The 21,811-nt window shown below is 39.1% G+C and overlaps 19 non-coding genes across 19 annotated transcripts; all 19 read left to right on the top strand.

Moving 5' to 3' along the window:
* Window positions 1–441: 441 nt before the first annotated feature.
* Window positions 442–657, top strand: LOC118945845 (small nucleolar RNA U3). Its single transcript, XR_005041003.1, has one exon. It is a non-coding gene; the product is annotated as a small nucleolar RNA U3 (small nucleolar RNA).
* Window positions 658–1,444: 787 nt separating this feature from the next.
* LOC118945844 (small nucleolar RNA U3) lies at window positions 1,445–1,660 on the top strand. The gene has a single exon (XR_005041002.1). It is a non-coding gene; the product is annotated as a small nucleolar RNA U3 (small nucleolar RNA).
* A 787-nt stretch (window positions 1,661–2,447) lies between these two features.
* LOC118945840 (small nucleolar RNA U3) lies at window positions 2,448–2,663 on the top strand. The gene has a single exon (XR_005040998.1). It is a non-coding gene; the product is annotated as a small nucleolar RNA U3 (small nucleolar RNA).
* A 787-nt stretch (window positions 2,664–3,450) lies between these two features.
* Window positions 3,451–3,666, top strand: LOC118945914 (small nucleolar RNA U3). Its single transcript, XR_005041067.1, has one exon. It is a non-coding gene; the product is annotated as a small nucleolar RNA U3 (small nucleolar RNA).
* Window positions 3,667–4,453: 787 nt separating this feature from the next.
* LOC118945946 (small nucleolar RNA U3) lies at window positions 4,454–4,669 on the top strand. The gene has a single exon (XR_005041099.1). It is a non-coding gene; the product is annotated as a small nucleolar RNA U3 (small nucleolar RNA).
* A 787-nt stretch (window positions 4,670–5,456) lies between these two features.
* Window positions 5,457–5,672, top strand: LOC118945945 (small nucleolar RNA U3). The gene has a single exon (XR_005041098.1). It is a non-coding gene; the product is annotated as a small nucleolar RNA U3 (small nucleolar RNA).
* A 787-nt stretch (window positions 5,673–6,459) lies between these two features.
* Window positions 6,460–6,675, top strand: LOC118945944 (small nucleolar RNA U3). The gene has a single exon (XR_005041097.1). It is a non-coding gene; the product is annotated as a small nucleolar RNA U3 (small nucleolar RNA).
* Window positions 6,676–7,462: 787 nt separating this feature from the next.
* On the top strand, window positions 7,463–7,678 carry LOC118945843 (small nucleolar RNA U3). The gene has a single exon (XR_005041001.1). It is a non-coding gene; the product is annotated as a small nucleolar RNA U3 (small nucleolar RNA).
* Window positions 7,679–8,465: 787 nt separating this feature from the next.
* On the top strand, window positions 8,466–8,681 carry LOC118945842 (small nucleolar RNA U3). Its single transcript, XR_005041000.1, has one exon. It is a non-coding gene; the product is annotated as a small nucleolar RNA U3 (small nucleolar RNA).
* A 787-nt stretch (window positions 8,682–9,468) lies between these two features.
* Window positions 9,469–9,684, top strand: LOC118945839 (small nucleolar RNA U3). Its single transcript, XR_005040997.1, has one exon. It is a non-coding gene; the product is annotated as a small nucleolar RNA U3 (small nucleolar RNA).
* A 787-nt stretch (window positions 9,685–10,471) lies between these two features.
* Window positions 10,472–10,687, top strand: LOC118945942 (small nucleolar RNA U3). Its single transcript, XR_005041095.1, has one exon. It is a non-coding gene; the product is annotated as a small nucleolar RNA U3 (small nucleolar RNA).
* Window positions 10,688–11,474: 787 nt separating this feature from the next.
* LOC118945941 (small nucleolar RNA U3) lies at window positions 11,475–11,690 on the top strand. The gene has a single exon (XR_005041094.1). It is a non-coding gene; the product is annotated as a small nucleolar RNA U3 (small nucleolar RNA).
* Window positions 11,691–12,477: 787 nt separating this feature from the next.
* LOC118945940 (small nucleolar RNA U3) lies at window positions 12,478–12,693 on the top strand. Its single transcript, XR_005041093.1, has one exon. It is a non-coding gene; the product is annotated as a small nucleolar RNA U3 (small nucleolar RNA).
* A 787-nt stretch (window positions 12,694–13,480) lies between these two features.
* Window positions 13,481–13,696, top strand: LOC118945939 (small nucleolar RNA U3). Its single transcript, XR_005041092.1, has one exon. It is a non-coding gene; the product is annotated as a small nucleolar RNA U3 (small nucleolar RNA).
* Window positions 13,697–14,483: 787 nt separating this feature from the next.
* Window positions 14,484–14,699, top strand: LOC118945938 (small nucleolar RNA U3). Its single transcript, XR_005041091.1, has one exon. It is a non-coding gene; the product is annotated as a small nucleolar RNA U3 (small nucleolar RNA).
* A 787-nt stretch (window positions 14,700–15,486) lies between these two features.
* LOC118945937 (small nucleolar RNA U3) lies at window positions 15,487–15,702 on the top strand. The gene has a single exon (XR_005041090.1). It is a non-coding gene; the product is annotated as a small nucleolar RNA U3 (small nucleolar RNA).
* A 787-nt stretch (window positions 15,703–16,489) lies between these two features.
* On the top strand, window positions 16,490–16,705 carry LOC118945838 (small nucleolar RNA U3). Its single transcript, XR_005040996.1, has one exon. It is a non-coding gene; the product is annotated as a small nucleolar RNA U3 (small nucleolar RNA).
* Window positions 16,706–17,492: 787 nt separating this feature from the next.
* On the top strand, window positions 17,493–17,708 carry LOC118945936 (small nucleolar RNA U3). Its single transcript, XR_005041089.1, has one exon. It is a non-coding gene; the product is annotated as a small nucleolar RNA U3 (small nucleolar RNA).
* A 787-nt stretch (window positions 17,709–18,495) lies between these two features.
* LOC118945876 (small nucleolar RNA U3) lies at window positions 18,496–18,708 on the top strand. The gene has a single exon (XR_005041033.2). It is a non-coding gene; the product is annotated as a small nucleolar RNA U3 (small nucleolar RNA).
* The last annotated feature ends 3,103 nt before the right edge of the window (window positions 18,709–21,811 follow it).

Below are 21,811 nucleotides of genomic sequence, written 5' to 3'. Positions count from 1 at the left end.
ACTCTACAGATGTTTCTGTAAAAAAAAGACCCGGGCCTGGGCACCTTCGGAATCCGTCTTTGTCTCACAAACACAGCTCTATCTCAGCCCCCGTTAATCACACAGACTAACTCTTGGTAACACTGGATGCAGAAGACAGAGACGAATCTGATGGTACAACCCATACGTCTATAGCTAAAACACACAATGTTTAAAAGGGGGTAGAATTCAACACAAATAACCGGCTTTGAAATATGGATGGCTGTCCATCAACATTAGGTCATATTTTACCTGTTGGCAACCAGCATCGCTGACCATTTTTCTCAATTGAGAAACCTAGCAATTCTCCATAATTAACATAATTTGATTGCAACAACTGTTGATGCTGAGAATGCAACACAAACCGGTGGTGCAAATGCTCTTTTCAAGATGCTCCACCTTGATCACAACAACTTATGCACCAAAACTATACTTTCAGGGATCATTTCTATAGTGCGTTACTTGAGAAATGTGTGTCTAAAGTGGTAGATCTCGCTATCCATGATGACGATTCAAGATATTCCCGTTCAGAGCATGAATCTGGTGGTTAGAAATGACATTGCTCATTTTTCTTCCACCTTTGATGACTGTTCCTTGTTCTTCAATGAACTTGGATGAAGGGAATATGTTCTGAGTGGATGATAACCATGTACAATAAAAGCTACTGAAATGTCTCCCAAATCCTTATCGTTAGTAAAATAAAACCTCTTGAATCAGTCCTGAGACCCCAGCAATAATCTTTTCAGTTTTCTGGCTTTCGTTGATCTCCATGTCCAGCCCTTATATTTTGCTTCAAAATGAGGAGTTTTAAAATTTTCCTTTCAGGACAACCTTTGACCTTCATACGTAGAAGAACCTTGTACTTTCTAACAACTTTTTGGTAGCTTGTGAGCGTCATAGAGCAAAACATGTTACATGTGCATGTTCGATAGAGTCTCAGCTTTTCATAGATAGCTTTTAGTAGTTTGTAATTCAAACCTTTCTGACTCTACAGATGTTTCTGTAAAAAAAAGACCCGGGCCTGGGCACCTTCGGAATCCGTCTTTGTCTCACAAACACAGCTCTATCTCAGCCCCCGTTAATCACACAGACTAACTCTTGGTAACACTGGATGCAGAAGACAGAGACGAATCTGATGGTACAACCCATACGTCTATAGCTAAAACACACAATGTTTAAAAGGGGGTAGAATTCAACACAAATAACCGGCTTTGAAATATGGATGGCTGTCCATCAACATTAGGTCATATTTTACCTGTTGGCAACCAGCATCGCTGACCATTTTTCTCAATTGAGAAACCTAGCAATTCTCCATAATTAACATAATTTGATTGCAACAACTGTTGATGCTGAGAATGCAACACAAACCGGTGGTGCAAATGCTCTTTTCAAGATGCTCCACCTTGATCACAACAACTTATGCACCAAAACTATACTTTCAGGGATCATTTCTATAGTGCGTTACTTGAGAAATGTGTGTCTAAAGTGGTAGATCTCGCTATCCATGATGACGATTCAAGATATTCCCGTTCAGAGCATGAATCTGGTGGTTAGAAATGACATTGCTCATTTTTCTTCCACCTTTGATGACTGTTCCTTGTTCTTCAATGAACTTGGATGAAGGGAATATGTTCTGAGTGGATGATAACCATGTACAATAAAAGCTACTGAAATGTCTCCCAAATCCTTATCGTTAGTAAAATAAAACCTCTTGAATCAGTCCTGAGACCCCAGCAATAATCTTTTCAGTTTTCTGGCTTTCGTTGATCTCCATGTCCAGCCCTTATGTTTTGCTTCAAAATGAGGAGTTTTAAAATTTTCCTTTCAGGACAACCTTTGACCTTCATACGTAGAAGAACCTTGTACTTTCTAACAACTTTTTGGTAGCTTGTGAGCGTCATAGAGCAAAACATGTTACATGTGCATGTTCGATAGAGTCTCAGCTTTTCATAGATAGCTTTTAGTAGTTTGTAATTCAAACCTTTCTGACTCTACAGATGTTTCTGTAAAAAAAAGACCCGGGCCTGGGCACCTTCGGAATCCGTCTTTGTCTCACAAACACAGCTCTATCTCAGCCCCCGTTAATCACACAGACTAACTCTTGGTAACACTGGATGCAGAAGACAGAGACGAATCTGATGGTACAACCCATACGTCTATAGCTAAAACACACAATGTTTAAAAGGGGGTAGAATTCAACACAAATAACCGGCTTTGAAATATGGATGGCTGTCCATCAACATTAGGTCATATTTTACCTGTTGGCAACCAGCATCGCTGATCATTTTTCTCAATTGAGAAACCTAGCAATTCTCCATAATTAACATAATTTGATTGCAACAACTGTTGATGCTGAGAATGCAACACAAACCGGTGGTGCAAATGCTCTTTTCAAGATGCTCCACCTTGATCACAACAACTTATGCACCAAAACTATACTTTCAGGGATCATTTCTATAGTGCGTTACTTGAGAAATGTGTGTCTAAAGTGGTAGATCTCGCTATCCATGATGACGATTCAAGATATTCCCGTTCAGAGCATGAATCTGGTGGTTAGAAATGACCTTGCTCATTTTTCTTCCACCTTTGATGACTGTTCCTTGTTCTTCAATGAACGTGGATGAAGGGAATATGTTCTGAGTGGATGATAACCATGTACAATAAAAGCTACTGAAATGTCTCCCAAATCCTTATCGTTAGTAAAATAAAACCTCTTGAATCAGTCCTGAGACCCCAGCAATAATCTTTTCAGTTTTCTGGCTTTCGTTGATCTCCATGTCCAGCCCTTATATTTTGCTTCAAAATGAGGAGTTTTAAAATTTTCCTTTCAGGACAACCTTTGACCTTCATACGTAGAAGAACCTTGTACTTTCTAACAACTTTTTGGTAGCATGTGAGCGTCATAGAGCAAAACATGTTACATGTGCATGTTCGATAGAGTCTCAGCTTTTCATAGATAGCTTTTAGTAATTTGTAATTCAAACCTTTCTGACTCTACAGATGTTTCTTTAAAAAAAAGACCCGGGCCTGGGCACCTTCGGAATCCGTCTTTGTCTCACAAACACAGCTCTATCTCAGACCCCGTTAATCACACAGACTAACTCTTGGTACCACTGGATGCAGAAGACAGAGACAAATCTGATGGTACAACCCATACGTCTATAGCTAAAACACACAATGTTTAAAAGGGGGTAGAATTCAACACAAATAACCGGCTTTGAAATATGGATGGCTGTCCATCAACATTAGGTCATATTTTACCTGTTGGCAACCAGCATCGCTGACCATTTTTCTCAATTGAGAAACCTAGCAATTCTCCATAATTAACATAATTTGATTGCAACAACTGTTGATGCTGAGAATGCAACACAAACCGCTGGTGCAAATGCTCTTTTCAAGATGCTCCACCTTGATCACAACAACTTATGCACCAAGACTATACTTTCAGGGATCATTTCTATAGTGCGTTACTTGAGAAATGTGTGTCTAAAGTGGTAGATCTCGCTATCCATGATGACGATTCAAGATATTCCCGTTCAGAGCATGAATCTGGTGGTTAGAAATGACATTGCTCATTTTTCTTCCACCTTTGATGACTGTTCCTTGTTCTTCAATGAACGTGGATGAAGGGAATATGTTCTGAGTGGATGATAACCATGTACAATAAAAGCTACTGAAATGTCTCCCAAATCCTTATCGTTAGTAAAATAAAACCTCTTGAATCAGTCCTGAGACCCCAGCAATAATCTTTTCAGTTTTCTGGCTTTCGTTGATCTCCATGTCCAGCCCTTATATTTTGCTTCAAAATGAGGAGTTTTAAAATGTTCCTTTCAGGACAACCTTTGACCTTCATACGTAGAAGAACCTTGTACTTTCTAACAACTTTTTGGTAGCATGTGAGCGTCATAGAGCAAAACATGTTACATGTGCATGTTCGATAGAGTCTCAGCTTTTCATAGATAGCTTTTAGTAATTTGTAATTCAAACCTTTCTGACTCTACAGATGTTTCTTTAAAAAAAAGACCCGGGCCTGGGCACCTTCGGAATCCGTCTTTGTCTCACAAACACAGCTCTATCTCAGCCCCCGTTAATCACACAGACTAACTCTTGGTACCACTGGATGCAGAAGACAGAGACGAATCTGATGGTACAACCCATACGTCTATAGCTAAAACACACAATGTTTAAAAGGGGGTAGAATTCAACACAAATAACCGGCTTTGAAATATGGATGGCTGTCCATCAACATTAGGTCATATTTTACCTGTTGGCAACCAGCATCGCTGACCATTTTTCTCAATTGAGAAACCTAGCAATTCTCCATAATTAACATAATTTGATTGCAACAACTGTTGATGCTGAGAATGCAACACAAACCGCTGGTGCAAATGCTCTTTTCAAGATGCTCCACCTTGATCACAACAACTTATGCACCAAGACTATACTTTCAGGGATCATTTCTATAGTGCGTTACTTGAGAAATGTGTGTCTAAAGTGGTAGATCTCGCTATCCATGATGACGATTCAAGATATTCCCGTTCAGAGCATGAATCTGGTGGTTAGAAATGACATTGCTCATTTTTCTTCCACCTTTGATGACTGTTCCTTGTTCTTCAATGAACTTGGATGAAGGGAATATGTTCTGAGTGGATGATAACCATGTACAATAAAAGCTACTGAAATGTCTCCCAAATCCTTATCGTTAGTAAAATAAAACCTCTTGAATCAGTCCTGAGACCCCAGCAATAATCTTTTCAGTTTTCTGGCTTTCGTTGATCTCCATGTCCAGCCCTTATATTTTGCTTCAAAATGAGGAGTTTTAAAATTTTCCTTTCAGGACAACCTTTGACCTTCATACGTAGAAGAACCTTGTACTTTCTAACAACTTTTTGGTAGCTTGTGAGCGTCATAGAGCAAAACATGTTACATGTGCATGTTCGATAGAGTCTCAGCTTTTCATAGATAGCTTTTAGTAGTTTGTAATTCAAACCTTTCTGACTCTACAGATGTTTCTGTAAAAAAAAGACCCGGGCCTGGGCACCTTCGGAATCCGTCTTTGTCTCACAAACACAGCTCTATCTCAGCCCCCGTTAATCACACAGACTAACTCTTGGTACCACTGGATGCAGAAGACAGAGACGAATCTGATGGTACAACCCATACGTCTATAGCTAAAACACACAATGTTTAAAAGGGGGTAGAATTCAACACAAATAACCGGCTTTGAAATATGGATGGCTGTCCATCAACATTAGGTCATATTTTACCTGTTGGCAACCAGCATCGCTGACCATTTTTCTCAATTGAGAAACCTAGCAATTCTCCATAATTAACATAATTTGATTGCAACAACTGTTGATGCTGAGAATGCAACACAAACCGCTGGTGCAAATGCTCTTTTCAAGATGCTCCACCTTGATCACAACAACTTATGCACCAAGACTATACTTTCAGGGATCATTTCTATAGTGCGTTACTTGAGAAATGTGTGTCTAAAGTGGTAGATCTCGCTATCCATGATGACGATTCAAGATATTCCCGTTCAGAGCATGAATCTGGTGGTTAGAAATGACATTGCTCATTTTTCTTCCACCTTTGATGACTGTTCCTTGTTCTTCAATGAACTTGGATGAAGGGAATATGTTCTGAGTGGATGATAACCATGTACAATAAAAGCTACTGAAATGTCTCCCAAATCCTTATCGTTAGTAAAATAAAACCTCTTGAATCAGTCCTGAGACCCCAGCAATAATCTTTTCAGTTTTCTGGCTTTCGTTGATCTCCATGTCCAGCCCTTATATTTTGCTTCAAAATGAGGAGTTTTAAAATTTTCCTTTCAGGACAACCTTTGACCTTCATACGTAGAAGAACCTTGTACTTTCTAACAACTTTTTGGTAGCTTGTGAGCGTCATAGAGCAAAACATGTTACATGTGCATGTTCGATAGAGTCTCAGCTTTTCATAGATAGCTTTTAGTAGTTTGTAATTCAAACCTTTCTGACTCTACAGATGTTTCTTTAAAAAAAAGACCCGGGCCTGGGCACCTTCGGAATCCGTCTTTGTCTCACAAACACAGCTCTATCTCAGCCCCCGTTAATCACACAGACTAACTCTTGGTAACACTGGATGCAGAAGACAGAGACGAATCTGATGGTACAACCCATACGTCTATAGCTAAAACACACAATGTTTAAAAGGGGGTAGAATTCAACACAAATAACCGGCTTTGAAATATGGATGGCTGTCCATCAACATTAGGTCATATTTTACCTGTTGGCAACCAGCATCGCTGACCATTTTTCTCAATTGAGAAACCTAGCAATTCTCCATAATTAACATAATTTGATTGCAACAACTGTTGATGCTGAGAATGCAACACAAACCGGTGGTGCAAATGCTCTTTTCAAGATGCTCCACCTTGATCACAACAACTTATGCACCAAGACTATACTTTCAGGGATCATTTCTATAGTGCGTTACTTGAGAAATGTGTGTCTAAAGTGGTAGATCTCGCTATCCATGATGACGATTCAAGATATTCCCGTTCAGAGCATGAATCTGGTGGTTAGAAATGACATTGCTCATTTTTCTTCCACCTTTGATGACTGTTCCTTGTTCTTCAATGAACTTGGATGAAGGGAATATGTTCTGAGTGGATGATAACCATGTACAATAAAAGCTACTGAAATGTCTCCCAAATCCTTATCGTTAGTAAAATAAAACCTCTTGAATCAGTCCTGAGACCCCAGCAATAATCTTTTCAGTTTTCTGGCTTTCGTTGATCTCCATGTCCAGCCCTTATATTTTGCTTCAAAATGAGGAGTTTTAAAATTTTCCTTTCAGGACAACCTTTGACCTTCATACGTAGAAGAACCTTGTACTTTCTAACAACTTTTTGGTAGCTTGTGAGCGTCATAGAGCAAAACATGTTACATGTGCATGTTCGATAGAGTCTCAGCTTTTCATAGATAGCTTTTAGTAGTTTGTAATTCAAACCTTTCTGACTCTACAGATGTTTCTGTAAAAAAAAGACCCGGGCCTGGGCACCTTCGGAATCCGTCTTTGTCTCACAAACACAGCTCTATCTCAGCCCCCGTTAATCACACAGACTAACTCTTGGTAACACTGGATGCAGAAGACAGAGACGAATCTGATGGTACAACCCATACGTCTATAGCTAAAACACACAATGTTTAAAAGGGGGTAGAATTCAACACAAATAACCGGCTTTGAAATATGGATGGCTGTCCATCAACATTAGGTCATATTTTACCTGTTGGCAACCAGCATCGCTGACCATTTTTCTCAATTGAGAAACCTAGCAATTCTCCATAATTAACATAATTTGATTGCAACAACTGTTGATGCTGAGAATGCAACACAAACCGGTGGTGCAAATGCTCTTTTCAAGATGCTCCACCTTGATCACAACAACTTATGCACCAAAACTATACTTTCAGGGATCATTTCTATAGTGCGTTACTTGAGAAATGTGTGTCTAAAGTGGTAGATCTCGCTATCCATGATGACGATTCAAGATATTCCCGTTCAGAGCATGAATCTGGTGGTTAGAAATGACATTGCTCATTTTTCTTCCACCTTTGATGACTGTTCCTTGTTCTTCAATGAACTTGGATGAAGGGAATATGTTCTGAGTGGATGATAACCATGTACAATAAAAGCTACTGAAATGTCTCCCAAATCCTTATCGTTAGTAAAATAAAACCTCTTGAATCAGTCCTGAGACCCCAGCAATAATCTTTTCAGTTTTCTGGCTTTCGTTGATCTCCATGTCCAGCCCTTATATTTTGCTTCAAAATGAGGAGTTTTAAAATTTTCCTTTCAGGACAACCTTTGACCTTCATACGTAGAAGAACCTTGTACTTTCTAACAACTTTTTGGTAGCTTGTGAGCGTCATAGAGCAAAACATGTTACATGTGCATGTTCGATAGAGTCTCAGCTTTTCATAGATAGCTTTTAGTAGTTTGTAATTCAAACCTTTCTGACTCTACAGATGTTTCTGTAAAAAAAAGACCCGGGCCTGGGCACCTTCGGAATCCGTCTTTGTCTCACAAACACAGCTCTATCTCAGCCCCCGTTAATCACACAGACTAACTCTTGGTAACACTGGATGCAGAAGACAGAGACGAATCTGATGGTACAACCCATACGTCTATAGCTAAAACACACAATGTTTAAAAGGGGGTAGAATTCAACACAAATAACCGGCTTTGAAATATGGATGGCTGTCCATCAACATTAGGTCATATTTTACCTGTTGGCAACCAGCATCGCTGACCATTTTTCTCAATTGAGAAACCTAGCAATTCTCCATAATTAACATAATTTGATTGCAACAACTGTTGATGCTGAGAATGCAACACAAACCGGTGGTGCAAATGCTCTTTTCAAGATGCTCCACCTTGATCACAACAACTTATGCACCAAAACTATACTTTCAGGGATCATTTCTATAGTGCGTTACTTGAGAAATGTGTGTCTAAAGTGGTAGATCTCGCTATCCATGATGACGATTCAAGATATTCCCGTTCAGAGCATGAATCTGGTGGTTAGAAATGACATTGCTCATTTTTCTTCCACCTTTGATGACTGTTCCTTGTTCTTCAATGAACTTGGATGAAGGGAATATGTTCTGAGTGGATGATAACCATGTACAATAAAAGCTACTGAAATGTCTCCCAAATCCTTATCGTTAGTAAAATAAAACCTCTTGAATCAGTCCTGAGACCCCAGCAATAATCTTTTCAGTTTTCTGGCTTTCGTTGATCTCCATGTCCAGCCCTTATATTTTGCTTCAAAATGAGGAGTTTTAAAATTTTCCTTTCAGGACAACCTTTGACCTTCATACGTAGAAGAACCTTGTACTTTCTAACAACTTTTTGGTAGCTTGTGAGCGTCATAGAGCAAAACATGTTACATGTGCATGTTCGATAGAGTCTCAGCTTTTCATAGATAGCTTTTAGTAGTTTGTAATTCAAACCTTTCTGACTCTACAGATGTTTCTGTAAAAAAAAGACCCGGGCCTGGGCACCTTCGGAATCCGTCTTTGTCTCACAAACACAGCTCTATCTCAGCCCCCGTTAATCACACAGACTAACTCTTGGTAACACTGGATGCAGAAGACAGAGACGAATCTGATGGTACAACCCATACGTCTATAGCTAAAACACACAATGTTTAAAAGGGGGTAGAATTCAACACAAATAACCGGCTTTGAAATATGGATGGCTGTCCATCAACATTAGGTCATATTTTACCTGTTGGCAACCAGCATCGCTGATCATTTTTCTCAATTGAGAAACCTAGCAATTCTCCATAATTAACATAATTTGATTGCAACAACTGTTGATGCTGAGAATGCAACACAAACCGGTGGTGCAAATGCTCTTTTCAAGATGCTCCACCTTGATCACAACAACTTATGCACCAAAACTATACTTTCAGGGATCATTTCTATAGTGCGTTACTTGAGAAATGTGTGTCTAAAGTGGTAGATCTCGCTATCCATGATGACGATTCAAGATATTCCCGTTCAGAGCATGAATCTGGTGGTTAGAAATGACCTTGCTCATTTTTCTTCCACCTTTGATGACTGTTCCTTGTTCTTCAATGAACGTGGATGAAGGGAATATGTTCTGAGTGGATGATAACCATGTACAATAAAAGCTACTGAAATGTCTCCCAAATCCTTATCGTTAGTAAAATAAAACCTCTTGAATCAGTCCTGAGACCCCAGCAATAATCTTTTCAGTTTTCTGGCTTTCGTTGATCTCCATGTCCAGCCCTTATATTTTGCTTCAAAATGAGGAGTTTTAAAATTTTCCTTTCAGGACAACCTTTGACCTTCATACGTAGAAGAACCTTGTACTTTCTAACAACTTTTTGGTAGCATGTGAGCGTCATAGAGCAAAACATGTTACATGTGCATGTTCGATAGAGTCTCAGCTTTTCATAGATAGCTTTTAGTAATTTGTAATTCAAACCTTTCTGACTCTACAGATGTTTCTTTAAAAAAAAGACCCGGGCCTGGGCACCTTCGGAATCCGTCTTTGTCTCACAAACACAGCTCTATCTCAGACCCCGTTAATCACACAGACTAACTCTTGGTACCACTGGATGCAGAAGACAGAGACAAATCTGATGGTACAACCCATACGTCTATAGCTAAAACACACAATGTTTAAAAGGGGGTAGAATTCAACACAAATAACCGGCTTTGAAATATGGATGGCTGTCCATCAACATTAGGTCATATTTTACCTGTTGGCAACCAGCATCGCTGACCATTTTTCTCAATTGAGAAACCTAGCAATTCTCCATAATTAACATAATTTGATTGCAACAACTGTTGATGCTGAGAATGCAACACAAACCGCTGGTGCAAATGCTCTTTTCAAGATGCTCCACCTTGATCACAACAACTTATGCACCAAGACTATACTTTCAGGGATCATTTCTATAGTGCGTTACTTGAGAAATGTGTGTCTAAAGTGGTAGATCTCGCTATCCATGATGACGATTCAAGATATTCCCGTTCAGAGCATGAATCTGGTGGTTAGAAATGACATTGCTCATTTTTCTTCCACCTTTGATGACTGTTCCTTGTTCTTCAATGAACTTGGATGAAGGGAATATGTTCTGAGTGGATGATAACCATGTACAATAAAAGCTACTGAAATGTCTCCCAAATCCTTATCGTTAGTAAAATAAAACCTCTTGAATCAGTCCTGAGACCCCAGCAATAATCTTTTCAGTTTTCTGGCTTTCGTTGATCTCCATGTCCAGCCCTTATATTTTGCTTCAAAATGAGGAGTTTTAAAATTTTCCTTTCAGGACAACCTTTGACCTTCATACGTAGAAGAACCTTGTACTTTCTAACAACTTTTTGGTAGCTTGTGAGCGTCATAGAGCAAAACATGTTACATGTGCATGTTCGATAGAGTCTCAGCTTTTCATAGATAGCTTTTAGTAATTTGTAATTCAAACCTTTCTGACTCTACAGATGTTTCTGTAAAAAAAAGACCCGGGCCTGGGCACCTTCGGAATCCGTCTTTGTCTCACAAACACAGCTCTATCTCAGCCCCCGTTAATCACACAGACTAACTCTTGGTACCACTGGATGCAGAAGACAGAGACGAATCTGATGGTACAACCCATACGTCTATAGCTAAAACACACAATGTTTAAAAGGGGGTAGAATTCAAAACAAATAACCGGCTTTGAAATATGGATGGCTGTCCATCAACATTAGGTCATATTTTACCTGTTGGCAACCAGCATCGCTGACCATTTTTCTCAATTGAGAAACCTAGCAATTCTCCATAATTAACATAATTTGATTGCAACAACTGTTGATGCTGAGAATGCAACACAAACCGCTGGTGCAAATGCTCTTTTCAAGATGCTCCACCTTGATCACAACAACTTATGCACCAAGACTATACTTTCAGGGATCATTTCTATAGTGCGTTACTTGAGAAATGTGTGTCTAAAGTGGTAGATCTCGCTATCCATGATGACGATTCAAGATATTCCCGTTCAGAGCATGAATCTGGTGGTTAGAAATGACATTGCTCATTTTTCTTCCACCTTTGATGACTGTTCCTTGTTCTTCAATGAACTTGGATGAAGGGAATATGTTCTGAGTGGATGATAACCATGTACAATAAAAGCTACTGAAATGTCTCCCAAATCCTTATCGTTAGTAAAATAAAACCTCTTGAATCAGTCCTGAGACCCCAGCAATAATCTTTTCAGTTTTCTGGCTTTCGTTGATCTCCATGTCCAGCCCTTATATTTTGCTTCAAAATGAGGAGTTTTAAAATTTTCCTTTCAGGACAACCTTTGACCTTCATACGTAGAAGAACCTTGTACTTTCTAACAACTTTTTGGTAGCTTGTGAGCGTCATAGAGCAAAACATGTTACATGTGCATGTTCGATAGAGTCTCAGCTTTTCATAGATAGCTTTTAGTAGTTTGTAATTCAAACCTTTCTGACTCTACAGATGTTTCTGTAAAAAAAAGACCCGGGCCTGGGCACCTTCGGAATCCGTCTTTGTCTCACAAACACAGCTCTATCTCAGCCCCCGTTAATCACACAGACTAACTCTTGGTACCACTGGATGCAGAAGACAGAGACGAATCTGATGGTACAACCCATACGTCTATAGCTAAAACACACAATGTTTAAAAGGGGGTAGAATTCAACACAAATAACCGGCTTTGAAATATGGATGGCTGTCCATCAACATTAGGTCATATTTTACCTGTTGGCAACCAGCATCGCTGACCATTTTTCTCAATTGAGAAACCTAGCAATTCTCCATAATTAACATAATTTGATTGCAACAACTGTTGATGCTGAGAATGCAACACAAACCGCTGGTGCAAATGCTCTTTTCAAGATGCTCCACCTTGATCACAACAACTTATGCACCAAGACTATACTTTCAGGGATCATTTCTATAGTGCGTTACTTGAGAAATGTGTGTCTAAAGTGGTAGATCTCGCTATCCATGATGACGATTCAAGATATTCCCGTTCAGAGCATGAATCTGGTGGTTAGAAATGACATTGCTCATTTTTCTTCCACCTTTGATGACTGTTCCTTGTTCTTCAATGAACTTGGATGAAGGGAATATGTTCTGAGTGGATGATAACCATGTACAATAAAAGCTACTGAAATGTCTCCCAAATCCTTATCGTTAGTAAAATAAAACCTCTTGAATCAGTCCTGAGACCCCAGCAATAATCTTTTCAGTTTTCTGGCTTTCGTTGATCTCCATGTCCAGCCCTTATATTTTGCTTCAAAATGAGGAGTTTTAAAATTTTCCTTTCAGGACAACCTTTGACCTTCATACGTAGAAGAACCTTGTACTTTCTAACAACTTTTTGGTAGCTTGTGAGCGTCATAGAGCAAAACATGTTACATGTGCATGTTCGATAGAGTCTCAGCTTTTCATAGATAGCTTTTAGTAGTTTGTAATTCAAACCTTTCTGACTCTACAGATGTTTCTGTAAAAAAAAGACCCGGGCCTGGGCACCTTCGGAATCCGTCTTTGTCTCACAAACACAGCTCTATCTCAGCCCCCGTTAATCACACAGACTAACTCTTGGTAACACTGGATGCAGAAGACAGAGACGAATCTGATGGTACAACCCATACGTCTATAGCTAAAACACACAATGTTTAAAAGGGGGTAGAATTCAACACAAATAACCGGCTTTGAAATATGGATGGCTGTCCATCAACATTAGGTCATATTTTACCTGTTGGCAACCAGCATCGCTGACCATTTTTCTCAATTGAGAAACCTAGCAATTCTCCATAATTAACATAATTTGATTGCAACAACTGTTGATGCTGAGAATGCAACACAAACCGCTGGTGCAAATGCTCTTTTCAAGATGCTCCACCTTGATCACAACAACTTATGCACCAAGACTATACTTTCAGGGATCATTTCTATAGTGCGTTACTTGAGAAATGTGTGTCTAAAGTGGTAGATCTCGCTATCCATGATGACGATTCAAGATATTCCCGTTCAGAGCATGAATCTGGTGGTTAGAAATGACATTGCTCATTTTTCTTCCACCTTTGATGACTGTTCCTTGTTCTTCAATGAACTTGGATGAAGGGAATATGTTCTGAGTGGATGATAACCATGTACAATAAAAGCTACTGAAATGTCTCCCAAATCCTTATCGTTAGTAAAATAAAACCTCTTGAATCAGTCCTGAGACCCCAGCAATAATCTTTTCAGTTTTCTGGCTTTCGTTGATCTCCATGTCCAGCCCTTATATTTTGCTTCAAAATGAGGAGTTTTAAAATTTTCCTTTCAGGACAACCTTTGACCTTCATACGTAGAAGAACCTTGTACTTTCTAACAACTTTTTGGTAGCTTGTGAGCGTCATAGAGCAAAACATGTTACATGTGCATGTTCGATAGAGTCTCAGCTTTTCATAGATAGCTTTTAGTAGTTTGTAATTCAAACCTTTCTGACTCTACAGATGTTTCTGTAAAAAAAAGACCCGGGCCTGGGCACCTTCGGAATCCGTCTTTGTCTCACAAACACAGCTCTATCTCAGCCCCCGTTAATCACACAGACTAACTCTTGGTACCACTGGATGCAGAAGACAGAGACGAATCTGATGGTACAACCCATACGTCTATAGCTAAAACACACAATGTTTAAAAGGGGGTAGAATTCAACACAAATAACCGGCTTTGAAATATGGATGGCTGTCCATCAACATTAGGTCATATTTTACCTGTTGGCAACCAGCATCGCTGACCATTTTTCTCAATTGAGAAACCTAGCAATTCTCCATAATTAACATAATTTGATTGCAACAACTGTTGATGCTGAGAATGCAACACAAACCGCTGGTGCAAATGCTCTTTTCAAGATGCTCCACCTTGATCACAACAACTTATGCACCAAGACTATACTTTCAGGGATCATTTCTATAGTGCGTTACTTGAGAAATGTGTGTCTAAAGTGGTAGATCTCGCTATCCATGATGACGATTCAAGATATTCCCGTTCAGAGCATGAATCTGGTGGTTAGAAATGACATTGCTCATTTTTCTTCCACCTTTGATGACTGTTCCTTGTTCTTCAATGAACTTGGATGAAGGGAATATGTTCTGAGTGGATGATAACCATGTACAATAAAAGCTACTGAAATGTCTCCCAAATCCTTATCGTTAGTAAAATAAAACCTCTTGAATCAGTCCTGAGACCCCAGCAATAATCTTTTCAGTTTTCTGGCTTTCGTTGATCTCCATGTCCAGCCCTTATATTTTGCTTCAAAATGAGGAGTTTTAAAATTTTCCTTTCAGGACAACCTTTGACCTTCATACGTAGAAGAACCTTGTACTTTCTAACAACTTTTTGGTAGCTTGTGAGCGTCATAGAGCAAAACATGTTACATGTGCATGTTCGATAGAGTCTCAGCTTTTCATAGATAGCTTTTAGTAGTTTGTAATTCAAACCTTTCTGACTCTACAGATGTTTCTGTAAAAAAAAGACCCGGGCCTGGGCACCTTCGGAATCCGTCTTTGTCTCACAAACACAGCTCTATCTCAGCCCCCGTTAATCACACAGACTAACTCTTGGTAACACTGGATGCAGAAGACAGAGACGAATCTGATGGTACAACCCATACGTCTATAGCTAAAACACACAATGTTTAAAAGGGGGTAGAATTCAACACAAATAACCGGCTTTGAAATATGGATGGCTGTCCATCAACATTAGGTCATATTTTACCTGTTGGCAACCAGCATCGCTGACCATTTTTCTCAATTGAGAAACCTAGCAATTCTCCATAATTAACATAATTTGATTGCAACAACTGTTGATGCTGAGAATGCAACACAAACCGCTGGTGCAAATGCTCTTTTCAAGATGCTCCACCTTGATCACAACAACTTATGCACCAAGACTATACTTTCAGGGATCATTTCTATAGTGCGTTACTTGAGAAATGTGTGTCTAAAGTGGTAGATCTCGCTATCCATGATGACGATTCAAGATATTCCCGTTCAGAGCATGAATCTGGTGGTTAGAAATGACATTGCTCATTTTTCTTCCACCTTTGATGACTGTTCCTTGTTCTTCAATGAACTTGGATGAAGGGAATATGTTCTGAGTGGATGATAACCATGTACAATAAAAGCTACTGAAATGTCTCCCAAATCCTTATCGTTAGTAAAATAAAACCTCTTGAATCAGTCCTGAGACCCCAGCAATAATCTTTTCAGTTTTCTGGCTTTCGTTGATCTCCATGTCCAGCCCTTATATTTTGCTTCAAAATGAGGAGTTTTAAAATTTTCCTTTCAGGACAACCTTTGACCTTCATACGTAGAAGAACCTTGTACTTTCTAACAACTTTTTGGTAGCTTGTGAGCGTCATAGAGCAAAACATGTTACATGTGCATGTTCGATAGAGTCTCAGCTTTTCATAGATAGCTTTTAGTAGTTTGTAATTCAAACCTTTCTGACTCTACAGATGTTTCTGTAAAAAAAAGACCCGGGCCTGGGCACCTTCGGAATCCGTCTTTGTCTCACAAACACAGCTCTATCTCAGCCCCCGTTAATCACACAGACTAACTCTTGGTAACACTGGATGCAGAAGACAGAGACGAATCTGATGGTACAACCCATACGTCTATAGCTAAAACACACAATGTTTAAAAGGGGGTAGAATTCAACACAAATAACCGGCTTTGAAATATGGATGGCTGTCCATCAACATTAGGTCATATTTTACCTGTTGGCAACCAGCATCGCTGATCATTTTTCTCAATTGAGAAACCTAGCAATTCTCCATAATTAACATAATTTGATTGCAACAACTGTTGATGCTGAGAATGCAACACAAACCGGTGGTGCAAATGCTCTTTTCAAGATGCTCCACCTTGATCACAACAACTTATGCACCAAAACTATACTTTCAGGGATCATTTCTATAGTGCGTTACTTGAGAAATGTGTGTCTAAAGTGGTAGATCTCGCTATCCATGATGACGATTCAAGATATTCCCGTTCAGAGCATGAATCTGGTGGTTAGAAATGACCTTGCTCATTTTTCTTCCACCTTTGATGACTGTTCCTTGTTCTTCAATGAACGTGGATGAAGGGAATATGTTCTGAGTGGATGATAACCATGTACAATAAAAGCTACTGAAATGTCTCCCAAATCCTTATCGTTAGTAAAATAAAACCTCTTGAATCAGTCCTGAGACCCCAGCAATAATCTTTTCAGTTTTCTGGCTTTCGTTGATCTCCATGTCCAGCCCTTATATTTTGCTTCAAAATGAGGAGTTTTAAAATTTTCCTTTCAGGACAACCTTTGACCTTCATACGTAGAAGAACCTTGTACTTTCTAACAACTTTTTGGTAGCATGTGAGCGTCATAGAGCAAAACATGTTACATGTGCATGTTCGATAGAGTCTCAGCTTTTCATAGATAGCTTTTAGTAATTTGTAATTCAAACCTTTCTGACTCTACAGATGTTTCTTTAAAAAAAAGACCCGGGCCTGGGCACCTTCGGAATCCGTCTTTGTCTCACAAACACAGCTCTATCTCAGACCCCGTTAATCACACAGACTAACTCTTGGTACCACTGGATGCAGAAGACAGAGACAAATCTGATGGTACAACCCATACGTCTATAGCTAAAACACACAATGTTTAAAAGGGGGTAGAATTCAACACAAATAACCGGCTTTGAAATATGGATGGCTGTCCATCAACATTAGGTCATATTTTACCTGTTGGCAACCAGCATCGCTGACCATTTTTCTCAATTGAGAAACCTAGCAATTCTCCATAATTAACATAATTTGATTGCAACAACTGTTGATGCTGAGAATGCAACACAAACCGCTGGTGCAAATGCTCTTTTCAAGATGCTCCACCTTGATCACAACAACTTATGCACCAAGACTATACTTTCAGGGATCATTTCTATAGTGCGTTACTTGAGAAATGTGTGTCTAAAGTGGTAGATCTCGCTATCCATGATGACGATTCAAGATATTCCCGTTCAGAGCATGAATCTGGTGGTTAGAAATGACATTGCTCATTTTTCTTCCACCTTTGATGACTGTTCCTTGTTCTTCAATGAACTTGGATGAAGGGAATATGTTCTGAGTGGATGATAACCATGTACAATAAAAGCTACTGAAATGTCTCCCAAATCCTTATCGTTAGTAAAATAAAACCTTTTGAATCAGTCCTGAGACCCCAGCAATAATCTTTTCAGTTTTCTGGCTTTCGTTGATCTCCATGTCCAGCCCTTATATTTTGCTTCAAAATGAGGAGTTTTAAAATTTTCCTTTCAGGACAACCTTTGACCTTCATACGTAGAAGAACCTTGTACTTTCTAACAACTTTTTGGTAGCTTGTGAGCGTCATAGAGCAAAACATGTTACATGTGCATGTTCGATAGAGTCTCAGCTTTTCATAGATAGCTTTTAGTAGTTTGTAATTCAAACCTTTCTGACTCTACAGATGTTTCTGTAAAAAAAAGACCCGGGCCTGGGCACCTTCGGAATCCGTCTTTGTCTCACAAACACAGCTCTATCTCAGCCCCCGTTAATCACACATACTAACTCTTGGTAACACTGGATGCAGAAGACAGAGACGAATCTGATGGTACAAGCCATACGTCTATAGCTAAAACACACAATGTTTAAAAGGGGGTAGAATTCAACACAAATAACCAGCTTTGAAATATGGATGGCTGTCCATCAACATTAGGTCATATTTTACCTGTTGGCAACCAGCATCGCTGACCATTTTTCTCAATTGAGAAACCTAGCAATTCTCCATAATTAACATAATTTGATTGCAACAACTGTTGATGCTGAGAATACAACACAAACCAGTGGTGCAAATGCTCTTTTCAAGATGCTCCACCTTGATCACAACAACGTATGCACCAAGACTATACTTTCAGGGATCATTTCTATAGTGCGTTACTTGAGAAATGTATGTCTAAATTGGTAGATCTCTCTATCCATGATGACGATTCAAGATATTCCCATTCAGAGCATGAATCTGGTGGCTAGAAATGACTTTGCTCATTTTTCTTCCACCTTTGATGACTGTTCCTTGTTCTTCAATGAACATGAATGAAAACTATACTTTCAGCGATCATTTTATTAGTTATTTACTGTGTTGACACAATGACTTATCAATGACCCAAAACCAGATCAGAGCAGTTAATCCCTACCGTTGTCGTAATGCTTCAGCAAATGTACATTATCCCGGGGATGTTGGAATATCCAATGTAAGTGACCTAATTTCTGTCGCTCTAACTGCCCTGAATGCCTCTGCTGATTCTACATTTATTGTATGCTGTAATTATGTGCCTATGAACCAGCGTTATACTGTTAGCCCTGAGGCGGTGTGCATCTCACCCTGCACTAACATAATTAAGATCAGCATGTCTACTTCTGCTAGGCTTCCCAGTAAACCAATGAAAATAATCAAACATCTCAGAACAGTGCTAAAAACAGCCCACATTAACATATGTAGCTTAAGAAACAAAGTTCATGACATCAATAATTTGCTTGTAACAGATGACATTCATAATTTCTGAAAATCACTTAGATAATACCTTTGATGATACAGTGGTAGAAATACATGGTTATAACATCTACAGAAAATATAGAAATGCCAATGGTGGAGGTGTTGCCATTTATATTCAGAACCACATTCCTGTAAATCTTAAAATTGTTCTCATGTTAAATAATATTGAAGTAATATTGTTACAGGTTCATCTGCCTCACCTAAAGCCCATTCTTGTGGGAAGCTGCTATAGACCACCAAGTGCTAACAGTCAGTATCTGGATAACGTGTGAAATGCTTGATAATGTATGTGATATCGACAGAGAGGTATATTTTCTGGGTGATTTAAATATGGACTTAAACTTCCCACTCAAGAAATAGCTTTAAACTGTAACTTGTGCCTGCAACCTGGTTCAGGTTATCAGTCAACCTACTGTATCAGGGTAGTTATAAATAGCACAGGAGTTAAATCATCAACCATTTTATTGATCACATCTTTACCAACGCTGCAGACATTTGCTTTAAAGCAGTATCCAAATCCATTGGATGTAGTGATCACAACATAGTAGCCATATTTAGGGAAACCAAAGTTCCAAAGGCTGGGCCAAATATACTGTATAAGAGGTCATACAATAAGTTGTGTTGTGATTGCTATGTTGATGATGTAAAGAATATTTCCTGGTCTGTGGTGTGTAATGAGGAGCAACCAGACGCTGCACTTGACATATTTATGAAATGTCTTATTCCAGTTACTAATAAGCATGCACCAATTAAGAAAATGACTGTAAAACTATTAAGTCCCCATGGATTGTTGAGGAATTAAAAAATTGTATGGTTGAGAGGGATGAGGTAAAAGAATGGGATATAAGTCTGGCTGCACAACAGATTGGCAAACATACTGCACATTGAGAAATCATGTGACTAAACTGAATCAAAAGAAAAAGAAACTATATTATGAAACAAAGAAAAAAGATTTAAAGAATGATAGTAAAAAGCTTTGGAGCATCTTAAATGACATTTTGGGCAAAAAGACAAACTCAACTCCATCATACATTGAATCAGATAGCTCATTCATCACAAAATCCACTGATATTGGCAATTACTTGAATATTTTTTTTCATTGGCAAGATTAGCAAACATAGGCATGACAACCAATCAAAATGTATTTTAGATTTTAGATTCTTCAAAGTAGCCACCCTTTGACTTGATGACAGCTTTGCACATTTGGCATTCTCTCAACCAGCTCCACCTGGAGTGCTTTTCCAACAGTATTGAAGGAGTTCCCTCATATACTGAGTATGTGTTGGCTGCTTTTCCTTCACTTTGCGGTTCAACTCATCCCAATCCATCTCAATTGGGTTGAGGTCGGGTGATTGTGGAGGCCAGGTCACCTGATGCAGCACTCAATCGCTCTCCTTCTTAATCAAATAGCCCTTACACAGCCTGGAGGTGTGGTGGGTCATTATCCTGTTGAAAAGCAAATGATAGTCCCACTAAGCGCAAAGCAGATGGGATGGTGTATCGCTTCAAAATGATGTGGTAACCATGCTATGTTAAGTGTACCTTGAATTCTAATAAATCACATACAGTGTCACCAGCAAAGCACCCCCACACCACCTCCTCCATGCTTCACGATGGGAATCACCTACTCTGCGTCTCACAAAGACACAGCAGTTGGAACCAGAAATCTTACATTTGGACTCATCAGACCAAAGGACATACTTCCACCGGTCTAACGTCCATTGCTTGTTTTTCTTGGCCCAAGCAAGTCTCTTCTTCTTACTGGTGTCATTTAGTAGTGGTTTCTTTGCAGAAAATCAACCATGAAGGCCTGATTCATGCAGCCTCCTCTGAACAGTTGATGCTGAGAGTTGAGATGTGTCTGTTACTTAAACTGTGTGAAGCATTTATTTGGGCTGCAATATCTGAGGCTGGTAACTCTAATGAACTTATCCTCTGCAGCAGAGGTAACTCTGGGTCTTCCTTTCCTGTGGTGGTCCACATGAGAGCCAGTTTCATTGTAGCGCTTGATGGTTTTTGCGACTGCACTTGAAGAAATTTTCAAAGTTCCACCCTACCTTGTCACAACACAACTGATTGGCTCAAACACATTATGAAGGAAAGAAATTCCACAAATGTACTTTTAACAAGGCACATTTGTAAATTGAAATGCATTTCAGGTGACTGCCTTATGAAGCTGGTTGAGAGAATGCCAAGTGTGCAAAGCTGTCATCGAGTCAAAGGGTGGCTACTATTAAATATATTTAGATTTGTTAAACACTTTTTTGGTTACTACATGATTCCATATGTCTTATTTCATAGTTTTGATGTCTTCACTCTTGTTCTATAATGTAGAAAATAGTTAAAATAAAGAAAAGCCCTTTAATGAGTAGGTGTGTCCAAACTTTTGACTGGTACTGTATGCCCACCAAAATGCAACTAAAATATTTTCAACAACTTTGGGCAAATGACTAGTGAACACATTGGCTTGCCTTAAATTTACGCTGCCTTGTTCAACAGAATAATTCTGGGATGGGTTTCTGTGGAGCACTTTGTGACAACTGCTTATGTACAAAGGTCTTTATAAATACATTTGATTGATTGATTGATTGATTGATTGATTGATTGATTGAGTAAATTGAATTTGTCATGCACAATACAGCCTATTGAAATAAGCAATAGCATT

Source organism: Oncorhynchus mykiss, chromosome 4 (genome assembly GCF_057628025.1).
Source record: "Oncorhynchus mykiss isolate SJ-2025 chromosome 4, ASM5762802v1, whole genome shotgun sequence".
In the NCBI taxonomy this organism is placed as follows: Eukaryota; Metazoa; Chordata; class Actinopteri; order Salmoniformes; family Salmonidae; genus Oncorhynchus; species Oncorhynchus mykiss.
Note: the sequence above shows the minus strand (reverse complement) of the source record. Positions and strands in the feature narration are given on the sequence as shown.